General features: G+C 36.9%; 1 protein-coding gene across 20 annotated transcripts in view; it reads right to left on the bottom strand.

The window, feature by feature from the left end:
* Positions 1-2856: 2856 nt before the first annotated feature.
* LOC140761787 (pentatricopeptide repeat-containing protein At2g20540) overlaps positions 2857-15745 on the bottom strand; it is a 28916-nt gene continuing 16027 nt past the window's right edge. Inside the window, exons 4-8 of one of the 20 annotated variants that reach the window (XM_073099272.1) lie at positions 8515-8648; positions 8292-8418; positions 5452-5524; positions 4959-5033; positions 2857-3382 (exon numbers count right to left, since the gene is read on the bottom strand). The gene's annotated coding sequence lies outside the window, so the exon portion shown is untranslated. Of the gene's footprint in view, positions 3383-4474; positions 4791-4958; positions 5034-5451; positions 5525-8291; positions 8419-8514; positions 8649-15745 lie in introns of those variants that run through there. The other 19 variants (XM_073099273.1, XM_073099268.1, XM_073099263.1 and 16 more) reach the window with 19 other exon arrangements.

Below are 15745 nucleotides of genomic sequence, written 5' to 3'. Positions count from 1 at the left end.
TTGACAAGTAAGTGCTGATAAGTGTCCCTTTGATGATTTCCTGCTCAAGGCATCGGCTACCACATTTGCCTTCCCAAGATGGTAATTGATACTAACATCATAATCCTTGATTAATTCTAGCCACTTGAGCTGCCTCAAGTTATGTTCTTTCTAAGTGAAGATATACTTAAGGCTCCTGTGATCAGTAAAAATTTCATAAGATACTCTATAAAGGTAGTGACGTCAAATCTTTAGTGCAAAAACCACCGCAGCCAACTCAAAATCATGAGTATGATAGTTCTTCTCATGAATCTTAAGTTGTCTAGATGCATAAGCTATCACCTTTCTATGCTGCATCAAAACAAAATCAAAACCCTGTCGGGATGCACTGAGTATAATGATTAAATGCACACAGAAAATGTAACAATTAAATTTGCACGTAAGGATGAAATAAATAAAATTACACACAGAAAATTTCATAGTCTGACAATGTACGAAATATAATAATAAATAAATAAATATGTGAGTGAACCCACTCACCTGAGTCTAGACAAGATAACTAAATCTCAAATCCCTAGCTCACGTGCTAAAAATCACCATCTTTAATAATAAATAACAATAAAAATTTTAAATATTAAAAAAATTTTATAATTTAACTCAAAAATTAATAATTTGGGCCAAAATAAGCCCAAATCAGTTGGGCTGGGCTGCAATTGGCCCGCAGCCCACCCAACCAACACTTAAATGGATTGGGCCCAAGGCCCAAAACAATTAACTAATGGAACCGGATCGGGTTCCTTGGATTCGGATCCAACCTGACCCAAATCCAAAAACTTAAAAGGGAGAAGGCTAGAGGTCGGGTCGAGTCGGGTCCGCAACCCAAACCCGAACCCGAGAGAAGGAAAAAGGTTGGCTCGAGTTGAACCCGAGCCCAACCTTTTTCTTCCCCAACAAGATCAGTGAGGGAGAAAGAAGAGAGGAGAAAAGGGAAGGGAGAGAGAGAGAGAGCATCGCTGGCGACCATTGTCGTCGGCAGCTTATCGACCTCGTCGGAGCTTCCCTAGCTACCTCGACGACCTGCACTAGAGGGAAGGTCGACCACAGCGATCAACAGTGTAAAACTTTCCACCCATGGCTAGCCATAACCCGAGCCACGAAGGCCGCATAAAAGATATCATCGACATCAGGCTTAAAGCACGAAGCTTCCGGTGACGAAGCAATTGCGACCCGAAGCCGCCAGCCGGCCTGATTTGCCGATGAAGCCGAGAAACCTAAATTTAGGTATTTCTAATTTACTTTATTAAACTTTAATTAAAATTGAAAGGTGGGAGAGGGCTTACCAAGGAGTCACATGGTGGTCTCCGATAGCTCCGGCAGGCCGATTCCACGGCGTAAATCCAACAGTGAGAAAGAAGAAAATGAAGGAAAAAGAGGAAGAAGAGAAGGGAAGGGGTTGAGGAGAGAGAGAAAAAAAATTTAGGGTTTAATTTATAAAGCAACGATCTCAAATTTGGAAACTTGATTGTTTTTGTCTCAGATGAAACTTCAAACCACAATATATTTGCAGAGAAGTTTCTTTTTCTATATTATTTACATGATTGCAAAGAATGAATAAAGCAGAAAAATATCTGTACTTAACAACATCCTTGCAGATTAGTCTTTTAACACTTTCCCATATTCATATAAAGGCAGATCTAAGTCCATGAGTTTCTGCCTGTCAATTCCTTTACATTTGATTTAAGTTTTGCACTGGATTTTATTCCTTCAAACTATCCTTGCCAGATCTTAACTGATGTTTTGTTCTTTTATCCTTCCAAAAAGAAAAAAAGAAATGGACTGATGTTTTATTCTCTTTCTTTGGGTAAAGGTTGAATTTGATTTCTTTTCTTTTTTTCAGAAGATTTATCTGAATGACTTAAATGACTTTAACTTAATGGCAGGTACAATTGGCTACCCATGCATACATAGTCTAGTATATATTTTGCCCTTACTTCTAGTGCTGATACTTAATCCTCAGTTGTTGTTTTAGATAGACTTCTACATATCTTATAAATGTGTAGTTATTGAGAGGAATAAATAATGAATGTGAAACATACCAAGTCAGATATTGATCTATCTTATATTTTAGTCTTTATTGCATTTCTTTCCATTTTCTTTTCTTCTTTACAATTTAAGATATTGAAAATGTCCCTTCTTATATAGGGGGGAATTGACATTTTCCCTATTGTGTTTAGTCACAGACTCTCCATTCTGAGCAATCTTTTTTCCTTTTATTACATAACTTAATATTCATTTTGGGTCACCTCTGTCAAAAGGTCCATTGAGGAATGCTAGTTTCGTTCAGCTGAAGTGTGATAATTGTGTTGGGAATTTCAGTTGCTTCTATTGGGTTTGCATGTAAACAAAATAATATTTGGGGCATAAGAGATTTGAATTTTGAAAGGCCCAGCTCAATTTAGGATTATCTTTTTTTTGTATTCTAGAGAGTAAATATCAAATTATTCCTATTCTAGATTAGAAATATTATTTAAATTATTCCACACATAAGCTTGATTATAATTTTATTCTTAAAGTTACTAAAATTATTTTAAAAGTTCTTTCCCTATCTCATACTGTCCAGATATCTCATTACACAAACTGAAAGTTCTTGATCAATTCTTTTGCCCAATCTTCTCATTCAAATTTCTTATCTATCTCTTCTCTACGTTCACACCCGTATACCTAATTACATACTTACGAGTATGCATAGCATACTTATAATAAAATAATACTAGCAAATGGAAAAGTAACACCGAGTGCGATCAAAGAAACTAGAAGACTGATTACTAAATAGATACAAATAGGTGTAAATTCCAACATTACCAGAGCCCACTTCGTTCTCTCGCTCCGCTCGCGACTCTCCTTGCTCGTGGAGCGGCATACCGAAAAAGAAAAAGAAATAACTGGGAATTGGCGCTTACATAACAGGCCTGCACCTCGCCTTCCAAATCTAATTTTATCCTTCAACTATTGTTCCTTTTTACATAACAGGCCTGCACCTCGCCTTCCAAACCTAATTTTATCCTTCAACTATTGTTCCTTTTTTAAAAGATGAACAAACCATTTGAGCTCCTTTTTTTTTTTTTTTTCTTTCAAAAGGGCAACTCTTCTTGAAAAAATCTTGGTTGAAAGAATGACGATCCAAGGACCGGAGCTCATCGTCTTCAAGCTCAGGAGCTCGGTTCAGATCCCCCCAGCCCAGGTCAAAGGTCTTCCCGCTCTTTTTGTAGCTCCGACCATGTCAACTATGATGCTCTCGCAGCTGCCAGTCCTTCCACCAGTTCATGCTGGCATGCGCTACTACTCGAACCTCCGTGTAACGGTCCTGCCGAAAAAGACTGCAAATGATTTACCATCCGCATACCTATAATAAATGAGAAAACTTAATTTAAATTGATACGTCAAACGAAGGGTATTTTTAGTTAACTTTCATTTTTTCTTTGTACTTTATGTCACATAAAAATTATTAAATATTAGTGTTGATTGTAAGTAAATATTAGAATACACTACTCTAGGTTAGAGGTATAATTTTAGGATTAAAAATCTAAAATAGTTATTACAAAATTTTCCTTAATCAGCTGTGAGGTTGGAAACACATTTTATTTTTATTTTTTTTTTATCGTGACAAGCATGATATGCCATATGGAGCTCATTTTTTTTATTTTAATTTTCTCCTATTTCAATCGATCATTAATTATATGCATTCATATTATGTGTTGATAATGTTTCAATCTCATTATTGCTATATCTTTGATAAAAATAAAAAAATTACTCGAGAGATCGGCTATTTTTTAAACTATTTGGGATTGTTGTGATACTTCTATTTGTTGTTATGATATACTTCAATTATATGTAAAAATTACTACAGTGTTATTTTATATTTTTCTGGTCATTTGCCTTAGCTAATAACTCTTATGTTATTATAAGTACAATCACTCTGTGTGTAATTTTCATGATTGCTTACAATTATGCTATAATTCCAGAACACTTCATGGTGAGATTGATTAGTTGAATGAGTTGAGGAGGAGTCTTGCTTAGGTATTTGATGACCTAATTGCATTGCCCTATTACCATAATAGTCCTTCTTCATGTATGAGTTATTGGAATAAGATGATTGATGAAGGTTCTATAAGCTTGAATTTCCACCACAAACAAAACTACATATAAGATTAATGTGGAATGAACCAATTTATACTTTATATATTTTTTATAAGATTAGTGCTGGAGGCATCTATCAGCTCTAGGAACAAACAAAACTATATGACAAGTATGTAACTAGCATATACATAACAATGTATGACCTCAATATACAAAATATTCTTCTTAGAATTAACCTTTTTCATTAACCAACCATGCAAATGTTAAGAAAATTATATGCAGGCGTACTTTGAGAAAATAGCTCTATATGTAATATTTCTACAAATATACGACATGTGCATAACAAGACTACAAACACATGATATTAACCAACAATTTAAGTAGACTCTAATGTTTATATTGTCTACTCATATATTATTACATCCTTCATTTCAATTACTATTATTAGTTGTAAACTGCAAAGTAGAAACTCATAATAGACTCATCGTAAAAATAAAATAAAATAAAATAAAAATCGTTGTTGGGATTCGAATGGATTCTTCAAAATCATGTAGCCTATATAATATTATCTTCGGATCTTCAAACCTTCACACATCTGGGCTCACAAATTGCATTCTAAATTTTGATCATCAGAGAAGGCTTCCATTTATTCGTACACAGTCCTTTTTGAGAATCTAAATACAAGCATCGAAGAGAAGTTTGTTACATCTTTTTTTGTAGCAATCTGACTATGAGCACTGGTCACTTGATAAAATATAAATCAATCTCTAAATGGGCATATCGATATGCTACATTTCTCTTCTCATTTGATTAATAAGTAAAACTACAGAGCAGAAACATACCTGTTGTGATGTAGTGGTGAGTTGCTGCTCCAAATCCTGAACCTTCGCTTTACTCTTCGAGAGCCCTTTATCCTCCTAGATAAATTTTGAGATTAGAAGATAGACGACAGAGATAGTTGATTTGATGCTTCTATTAGGTTTGAGAGGAGCCCAGTTGGGTTTGATAAAAATGGGTTTCAGGAGGAGCATGGTTGAGTTTGGAAAAAAGGGGTTTGGGAGGAGCACAGATGATAGGGGAAGAAGGATTTGGGAGATATTCTTTTACTTTAGTTAATGCTCGAGTTTACTAACGACTATGGATATGGATATCTAAGGACATACTAGTAATTTGAGTACCCTAAGTTAATTTAACTTAAAGTCTAATTAGTCTCTAAGATTAAACTAACGACAACTTGAAATGATTTGTTGGCTTATATAGTGTCTATAATAATCATTTGCATACATAAGTGCATATTTGAAATGATTTATTATCTTGCGTCTTATAAGCACCAACCTGCCTTACCCACCACTATATAGTAAAGAATGCGGGCATCCAGCTTTAACCCCACAACTGGCTCGTCGTAAGCCTACAAACAGAACATAATGATTGACAATTAAGCCCACAAATGAAACACAATACTTGCGATTAAGCCCACAACTGGCTTGTTGTAAGCCTGCTAACAGAACCCAATGTTTGACTATAGTTATATTGTCCGGAAGCTCTCTATTAATTTGTATAATTTCAATTTTTCAGATGGTTTATTGTTGCATCTCGTGATCATGTAATTTCTTTGCTATTGTTGTATAATAAATTTTGTTTTATGTAAATACTACTATTGTTTATTTTATAGACAATTAATCTCTATATACTCATGTTCCTTTTTTCTGTTTGCAATTCGATCATGTAAAATAAAAGTTGTGGTTAAAAAGGAATCAAATGATAAGTACATGGTCAGAATATATAATAGATGTTATAACAAAATAATCACTAAGAATGCGGTTAGGCCAGCTCATTATGAAATAGTTAAGAACATGTCATTTCACCATTTGATTCAATTTTCACATATTGATGGCAACACACTAATGGTGGAACAGTTGGTCTATCTTTGGTCAATTGAAGATAGGACATTTCAGTTGAGTGAACGAGCAATCAACTTCAATGCATTTAAGTTTTGACCTACAAATTGTATGATTTATGGTTTTGATACACAGAAGTCATATTTTGTTCACACATGTTTTAGAATATCTATTTGTGAGAAACACTATTAAATCATTTGTGAGTTAGGTGGGTTATGCTTTTATTAGTTCCTTACCATTTCAGTTATTTTCTTCTGCACAAAGTTCTTGTGCTTAGATTGGCACCCCAATTTTGTGTGTCATCCAAATTGTTAAGCATTATGTATGCAATTCGTTTTTTCTAGTTGTGTCCCTAAGGCTAGCATACACAGGGAAACAGTTTGTATCATAGACTTTTTATCTAATTTATTGGGGTGCCTTGACAAGGCTAATATGTAATTATTGAAATTCCCACTTATCTCAATGTTACTTTCCCAAGTAAGCTATGTGTGCTTTCAATTTGTCAAAAGTAATAATCAAAACCTGGATGGCTTTTAATTTTGTAAATTTATTCATTAGCTAAGAAGTTGTGCTGACTTCTATTAGGGTATGTTTAGTTAAATTAAAAAAAAAATTCATATAAGAATTTTAATATGTAGTTATGAGAAAGTGCAATTAAAGGATCCTGTATGATTTTTCCTATGGATTGATTTAATTTTTTTTTGTTTGGATACTTTAGATAATTTTGGAGGAATAAAGTACAGTTTGTTTTTGTGACTTGCATTTTATAATATTTGTCATTTTCTTCAATTTGTTTCATTAGACTTAAAATTATTTTTGTTTATTTTACTCCACAGATTAGTTTGTTTGATTGGAGCTAGCTTGTTATATGCAAGCTAAAAAGGATGAGTAGAAGTCTAGGTTTAATATGCAATTTTATTTTGTATTCCTTTTTCAAAGGTGTTTGGAGAAACAATTTGGGGTGTTTGTATTAAATTCTACTTAAATTTTCAGACCATTTAATGCAATTATCATTTTTTCAATGAATTAGTAAGAATGTAGTTCAAAATGGTGAATTGTTGTAATATAATGTAAAATGATATATTGATGTTCATTTTCAGTTTAAGTAATTTTGGTGGTTTTTGGATGTTTACATGTATGGATAGGCAATGTAATAGCGTTGTTTGCAGGCTTAGGCTTTTTATTTGTCTTATGTTTGTGAGCTTACTAAGCAATTTGAGGACTCAATCGTGAACCACTCACCAATTGTGTTCTGTTTGCGGGATTAATTGAGTAGCATTATGTTCTGTTTGCGGGCTTAATTGCAAGTATTGTGTTCCGTTTGTGGACTTAATAGTCAATGATTGTGTTATGCTTGTGAATTTAATACTCAAGTATTGTGTTTTGTTTGCGGACTTAATGGCAAGCATTGTGTTTCATTTGTGGGCTTAATAGTCAAGCATTGTGTTCCCTTTGCGAGCTAACAACAAGCCAGTTATAGGGTTAAAGCTACATGCCCGCACTTTTTACTAAATAGTGCAGGGATAAGGCAGGTCGGTGCTTATAAAATGCAAGACAACAAATCATTTTAAATATGCACTTATGCCCACAAATAGCTACTATAGACATCATATAAACCAACAAATCATTTGAAAAATACACTTAAGCTCATAAATGACTATTATAGATACCACATAATATTCATAAATTATAATAATGACCACCATCATTACATGAGAAGGATTTTTTTGTCCATCAAATTTACATATTATCCATTTCCCTCCAAAACTAATAATTTTTCCACTTTTTCACATCACATCACAAATAATAAATACACTCTTAATCTAATTCAAAACTAAACACCAAATTACCTTAACCTAGTTCAAGGTACCCAAATAAAAACTAAGAAATTGGGTCAGCTAATCTAGTTCATAGCTTAGCCTAAAACCAAACAAGACCTAAAAGAATAAAATATATAACTTACAATATAGCCTCGATGCGACAAATTACTAGCCTGTAGGCAACAAGCACTTGACACATGTTAACATTGACACCCACATTACTTGCTTTTTAATCTATTTCGACAAACCTAAATTGAATTGCAGATCATGTTTTCTTTCTATATACTAGCACATGTTTAGAGTTAAAAGGCATGAATTTTTCATATTAGGAGATAAGAAGCACATAATAATCTTCATATCTGCCAAACTAGATTACTATTTCAAATGCAGAAAAACAGATAATTCAGTGTAGTTTGCTAAGATAAATAGCAACGAGATGACCTGATAATAGATGTACCTTATTATACCACAAAATTGCTCAATTTGCCAAACCCTCGGACAACGGATAGTGTGCCACCTGTGCAAGAAATCAGTGATAAATACCTTTTTCTTCAGAGCTCAGACTTGGTACATCAAACAGTAACCTAAATAACAAAAAGAAGATCTTGGTGGTGAAGGTTGTGAATTTCCAAAACTCCACGCACTGCAACTGAAGTAGCAATTCAGTGCACTATACTTACTGATTCATGTATCACAATTTTCACCAGGCATGAAGATGACTGTAGATTGCTAGCAACAAGGCAGTCTGCATCAATTATATAGGAAATGACAAGAGATGCACTCTCCACTGCATCATCATTTATGAAATCAAGAACTGAAGAAGAAGATTGGGACAGATTACATCAAAAAAGGTGGCAAATATTTAATTAAAAAACAGTATTGTCAATTTTAACACGGATTTAAGCACTAATTTACAAGCATAAGGCTTAAACAAGCCTCAAAAGTTTTTGGTGTCCATTATCATCACTTTGTAAGTTGCAACACCTGATCAAGCAAAACCATAAAAGATTCTAGATGATGCATGACACCAATTTTTGGTTTTCCTTTCCTAATAAGTGCATAATGAATTGTGGAAAATATTATCACTCATTCTGCAAAATCCAGTCTAATTCTGGTGTTAAATTTGCCTATAGAAATCATTTAACATCCGATATGTAAGGTTAGACACTTGGGACACACTAGGATAAAAGAATGTCTTATAGTTTTAACAGCCGACAATCTAGAGGATTGGTACTTTCAACTGCTGGTTCATCAGTCACGGATTGTCGTGCATGTGGCATGGCACGACACATGCCGCAACACTTGCCGAATATACCGCAATACTAGAGGTTCCTGCCATGCTGTGCCACTTGCCAACTATATTTCAATACTAGAGGTTCCACCGCCGGGCCCATGTAAAAGAGGAGAGAAAAAGACTAGAGAAAGAGAGGGAGAGGGAGACTGCTTACCATGCCACACTCGTCGACAAGCCTCTCCTATTCATTGTCGCTGAAGTCCTCATCTCTCTCCTCTTTGTGCCCTAGAGGTTGATCTGCTACTTTAAGTTAGATCCGCTTTGTAGATCCATTTGTCTGTCATCCCCATTCCCAATTGGCTTCTCCAATCTCACCTCTAGGGCATGGAGAGGAGAAGGATGAGGGAGGTGGCAACGAGGAGAGTGTCATCAACGATAAAAGCTTCGCAACAAAATAAATAGTCAACTTGTTTACAGATCATCTCGCTCAGTCCTTCCATCAGGTCTCATGAGACACCCTAGTGCCTCATGCCGGTACTATGCCAACACGACAATTCATAATCACAAGTAGTTGTGCAGGAACTAGTCCTGTTTTATAAGGATGAACAAAACTCCACTATCAAAGATCATTTATACCTCTATAACACTAATTCTAATTCTCGAAGAATATTGGTGGCATCCTAGTAGCACGAGCTCAGATGGTGATCAGTAACGTATTCTTCTACAAATGGAAGCTATCCTAGTGGGTCTCATGGAGACCTACCCCTTTATCAAGTTTCCCTTTGGTAGGATATTTATACAATTAGTCCTCCTAGGCTTGATCTATTTATCTTGACAAATTGCAAGAACAATTGCATGTAGGTGATCTATTTATTTGCATGTAGGATTCCAATGTGAAAAATGAACTAAGAATGATACTCAACCAAAAAGATCTACTACAAGTAGATCACCTAGCTACATAAAGATCAATAACTGTAGCACAAGTAATACAAAAATCAGGCCATTCCTAGATAGTTAAAGAACATAGAAAATTAAGTCTTCTTGAAGACAAAATTCTCACAATTTGTTTCAGTGGTGCTAATACAATAAATTTATCAGAATTGTGGTTTTCCTCGTACTTGTTTGCATCTTCCTACAGTAATGTTTTGCCCAAATCAAGTCTACCAAGCCCTAGCATTTTTTTTGAAGCATGAATATGAATACGGATACAAGAAATGATACAGGACGATACAAATACAAGATACGATACGATACGGATATGCCAATACAACAAATAAGGATATGATACGCCTAGGATACGCAGCTCATATATGTATACACATATATTAGTGAACTTGTATACTTGTATTTTCTTAATTGAGGAGAATATATTATTGTTGCGTGTGATACTCTATAAAGTCCTCTAATTTATTCATTAAAAGAACTACCACTCATAACAAAAGTCCAATATATTACATAGTATTTTACTAACTAAAATGTAAGATGATATGACCCAACCTAAGGGTGGTCGAAGGATCACCAACGGATCTACCTAAGATGTCCAAAAGAAGAGTGATGCAGACCAGCTTAGGGTATTGGAGCTCTGATACCAAATTGATATAATAGATAGCTAGATTATGATTGGCCTACAACTATAGTAATGAACAAAGATAAGAACCATACGGAAGGTGGAGATGGTTAAGGCAAAGAGAGACAAAGAGGAAAAAGTCAGAGATGAAAGATAAGGCTAGGGCCAAGAGAAATAGAGAGAGAATAAAAGAATAGTCTATTCAATAATTCAAAAGCATATATAAGATACAAGTCATAAGTTCCTACTTATAGAGAATAAAACAAAAAGTCCTAAACCAAAGAAAAAATAAATAATTTAACCTATCTAAATTGTCCTCCAACTCTTCCTCAAATTGTAACTTTGTTCTGCCCCAGATAGAATCAGAATTGAAAAATAGTCCAAATATAAAAATTGTAGATCAGGACGTCACCGATCTAGTCTATCTACTTTCATATTATTGGACCTCATATGAATATCTTATGAATATTCTCCAAAACTGGACTGATGCGAACCAGATCAGATTAGATCGCATCATGAGGGCATTGGATTTGATGGATCGAGTCTAGTTATCTTATTTATTCTGCTTATGTAGTTTAATTAGAATCTAAGTAGGTTAAAATTTATTTAATTAGCTAAGTTCGTTAACTTCTGCGCAATTTCAGAAAAATATTCTACAGATATTTATCAGTTGACCAAATATTATGAGACCACTTGGAGAAGATCGAAGACGTCCTGATCTACAACTTTCTTATTCAAAGTTTCTCCAGATTAGGATTTTATTTGTGGCATAATGAAAAAACATTTCGAAAAGAATAAGGAAAGCTGATTTAGCTAAGTAGTAATGTTTATCTCTAGGTCATGTTTATCTTTAATGTAAACCCTTAAGGCAAGCTTAGTTAAGTCATGTAAGCCACTAAGGCAAGTTCAATTAAATCATATAAGCCTCTAAAGCAAATCCTAATTCAAGTTTTTAGGGCTAAGTCCGAATATGACTCATTGTACTTGACCTTTATATATAAGAGGGCTGAGTTTTATTCATCCAAACATCCAAGTATTAAGAATTAATTGAGTTTAGTTTTTCTTAATCTCACATTTATCGTTTTTATCATAACCATTAGATCGTCTTTAATTTCTTAGAAGTAGATTTAAGTTAGAAACCAAAATTTTACCTCCAACCCATAGCTACCATCACCTCCAGCAGCAATGCTACCATATGGCCGTCCACCACCACCCTTAGCCATCTGCCACCCGACAACGACCGCCGTGACGTTGGATATTTACTATTTTGCCCTGTTCTGACTTTGCTCCACTATTTTAATTATATCTTTTCATCCAAACATCCAATTTACGTGAAACCAATGCCATTAGAACCCTATCTCATAAGGCTACCACTACCTCAATTTTCATATTTTTCCTACGTCTGGATCGATCCAAATCTGGTTCGTAACATGCTAAGACTATAATTTCCTGCTATTTAGAGACTTTAGACTAATTTCTTACTCGAACTATAATGCAATCTAACTAGCTCATGCAAATAAGTAAATGACTTAAACAACTAGGACTCTAACTAAACTGCATAAACAAATAAAACAAATAAGATAAATAAATTTGATCCATCACATGGCTGCGGCGGCTGGGAGGGTTTGTGGTAGTGGAGGAACTGGCCTCCATTGCTGCCGAAGGAGGGGTCATAGTGGCGGTTTAGGCCAGCTCGTCCCCTCCCTCTCAGTTTGGATTTTGCTCACTGTGGGGGGGCGTTTCGGCCATGGCCGACAGCACGGGCAACGCAAGGCGATGGAGGGTGGCTAGTATGTCCTCTATCAAGGTTTGGATCGAGGCCTTGAGAGATGTTTGCATCTCATTCAAGTTCTCATTCGATGATTCTCGCAACGAGTGAACGGACTCTATCAATGCCTTTGCCCACACAGGTGGCTTGTCACTGACAGTTGCTAGTGGCGGTGTTGTGATAGGAAAACACCCACAGAAATAGAGATGAGTTCCTGATCCTCTATGGTTGCTCCTTCCTTATTCGTCTTGGATTGCATGTTAACCATCGTCCAATGAACGTCGACTCTAATACTAATGTTATGAATCAGATCTAGATCGACCTAGAGGTAAGAAAATTGTGATATGAATGATAGCCTCGTGACTTACGGTTCTAATAGCTCTAGTTTTAGGTAAATACGATGTTGGGATGAAAAGTTATAATTAAAATAGTAGAGGAAAGTCAGAAGGGAGAAGATCAGTAAATATCCGACATTACAGCGGTCATTAGAGGGTGACGAACGGATAAGGGTGGCAATAGACGGCCGTAGTAGGGTGGCTCATGATTAAGGATGTTGGCTAGATTTTGAAAGTTCGGAAGGGTTCTATAGTTAAAATCTACTCTTATAAAGATAAAGGCGATCTAATAGCTATAATAAAAGATAAAGATGATAAGAATAATTTGGTTAAACTCAGATCATTCAACGATCATAACAAACACATGTCCGCTTCTAATTATAGGAGTAAAATATCCCAACGGAATAGATTCATATACGGATTATCTGTTTTATTTTAAATTTGAAACAATAAGATAAATCTAACTAACTCAATTTAACTCGACTTGGCTCAACTGACTCAATTGACCTAACCCACATGGTCGAATCGTATCAAGACGTCATCGATCTACTCTATCTAGTTTCATATTATTTGGATCTCATATGAATATCTTATGAATATTTCCCAAAAGTGCACAGACTATAATTTCCTGCAATTCAAAGACTTTAAACTAATTTCTTACTCAGACTATGTTGCTATCCAACTAGCTCATGCAAATAAGTAAATGACATAAACAACTAGGATTCTAACTAAACTACATAAGTAGATAAAACAAATAAGGTAAATAAATTTAATTAATCCCTTGAGCCCAATATCCTCCTATCCGACTCGGTTAGAACCAAACTAAAACAAATCATAAATTAGTTCGAACTGAACCATACATTGACACAAACTAATAAGGTAAGTAAATCACTAAGCCAAACTGTAACACCCCAATTTAGATTTTTTTTTAAAAAAATCTCGTGACGCACGCATAGGCACCTGCCACCCCCTCCGTCCTCTCTTCTCCTTCTTCTTCCCTTTCCCTCCCCGTGCACACCACCTACCCCACCTCCATTAATCCCCCTTCCCCCCTCCCCCCACCGCACCACTTCTCCACCTCACTACCCCTCTCCCTCTCATCTCTCTCTCGGGTTGCCGACGCCGGAGCTGACGAAGCCCCGGACCGAGAGCCGTCGAGCCTGCCGACCAACCCCCTCTTTGGTAAGCCTCCTACCCCCCGCTATTAATTTCAGTAGTTAATTTCCCCTCCCTCTCGTGATCAACCTCGGCGGCCGACGACCCCGCGTCCGGCCGCCAATCCGAGGGCTCCGGTGGACAGAGAGAAACCCCTCCCTAGGACGGCTTCGGGCCCTTGGTGAAGGGAGGGAGGATGGACTCCCCATGGCCACCGGCCATGGAGCGCGGTCATCGCCGTCGGGTCCTCCTCCTCCCCTTTTTTACCTTGTCCCCTTTCACTTACCCGTCGGTCTCGTGGCCGTGCCGCCGGCCTCGTGCTGCGCCGCCGGCCCTGTGGACCTCCCCTCCTCTCCCTCTGTCTCCTTCCCTTGGAAGGGAAGGGCGTGCGAGGGTAGGGGTGGTTTAACCCCCCACCCACACCCCTGCTGGGCTGCGACTTAGACCGCAACCCATGAGCCCTTCTGGTAGTGGGCTGCGGTTTTGACTGCAGCCCATGGACCCGCAAGGCCTGTGGGCTGCGGGTCAGACCGCAGCCCATGGAGCCCGTGGGCTGCAATTGGACTGCAGCCCATGAGCTATCTCCTCCTTATCTTCTAAGTTGGGCTTGGGCCTAACCTAATACCCCCCAACCTAACCCATTACCTCTAGCCTAGCCCATTTGGGGCCATTTAGACCCTATAACCCTGCTTATCTTTTTCTACCTTATTTAATTAGCCTGACCCCCCGTAATGACAATTTAGTATCATGTGAATTTTAGGAGGGGACCCTTGACTCATGTATTTGCCAAACATAAATGCTCTAATAAGATAATTAATTCTATTAGTTCGCTAATCTTACGTATAGCTTACTTGCGTGAATTAATAGGATTGACAGTAAAGGAAATTTTGGGATTCCGGATAAGCAGACTAGCTGACGAGATTTAATATACTGTGGAGACCCCCCAGGCGAGTAAAGTTATACAAAATTTAGAATAATATAGTTACAGTCATTATACCTATCATGACACTGTAAGAAGTGTCAGTATTAATACATGCATTTAGTATACCATGTTATGTCTTTACATATGTAGTTATTGATAATTTGCTCATCATAATATTATGAGAATGTTAATATAGCATAAACATTAGTGTGATGATACTCTATATGTATATCTGTTGTAAATATAAAATATAACGATCATGATGACTATGACATGCTTTATACATTCATAGACACTGCATCTGTAACACCCCAAAATATAAAAAAAAAAAAAACCTCTGACTGACGCACGTGCCGCTGCAGTAGTCTACAGCCCACTAATCTGTTGGGGTGGGCTGCAGACCGCAGCCCACCAGCCCGGTCTGGGTGGGCCGCGGGCCGCAGCCCACCTAGCCTTGGATCCGGATGGGCTGCAGGTGTGGAGTGGGCTGCAGTCTGCAGCCCACTATTCCAACCTTGGTGGGCTGTGGCTGGGCCCCCAGCCCACCAAGGCCCTATTGCTTTGTGGGTTGGGTTTGGGTCTACCCATTGCCTCTAGCCTAGCCCATTTGGGGCCATTTGGACCCTATAACCCTGTTTATCATTTTCACCTGATTTGATTAGCATGATCCTTAATTTTGGGATAACATAAGATTTCTAGGATACCATTGACTCGTACCAAACATAAATGTGCTAATAAGATAATTAATTCTATTAGTTCGCTAATGGCTTACTTGCGTGAATTAATAGGATTGACACCGCGTGAGGAAGATTTTGGGATTCCGGACTAGTTGACGAGTTTTACCATACCGTGAAGGCCCCCAGGCGAGTAGAGTTATACAAATCTAGAATAACATAATTACAGTCATTATACCTGTCATGATACGGTAGG

Source organism: Typha angustifolia, chromosome 6 (genome assembly GCF_048772165.1).
Source record: "Typha angustifolia cultivar Huaian chromosome 6, ASM4877216v1, whole genome shotgun sequence".
Lineage (NCBI taxonomy): Eukaryota > Viridiplantae > Streptophyta > Magnoliopsida > Poales > Typhaceae > Typha > Typha angustifolia.
The sequence above is the reverse complement of the archived record's forward strand: the minus strand, read 5'-3'. Positions and strand labels throughout refer to the sequence as shown.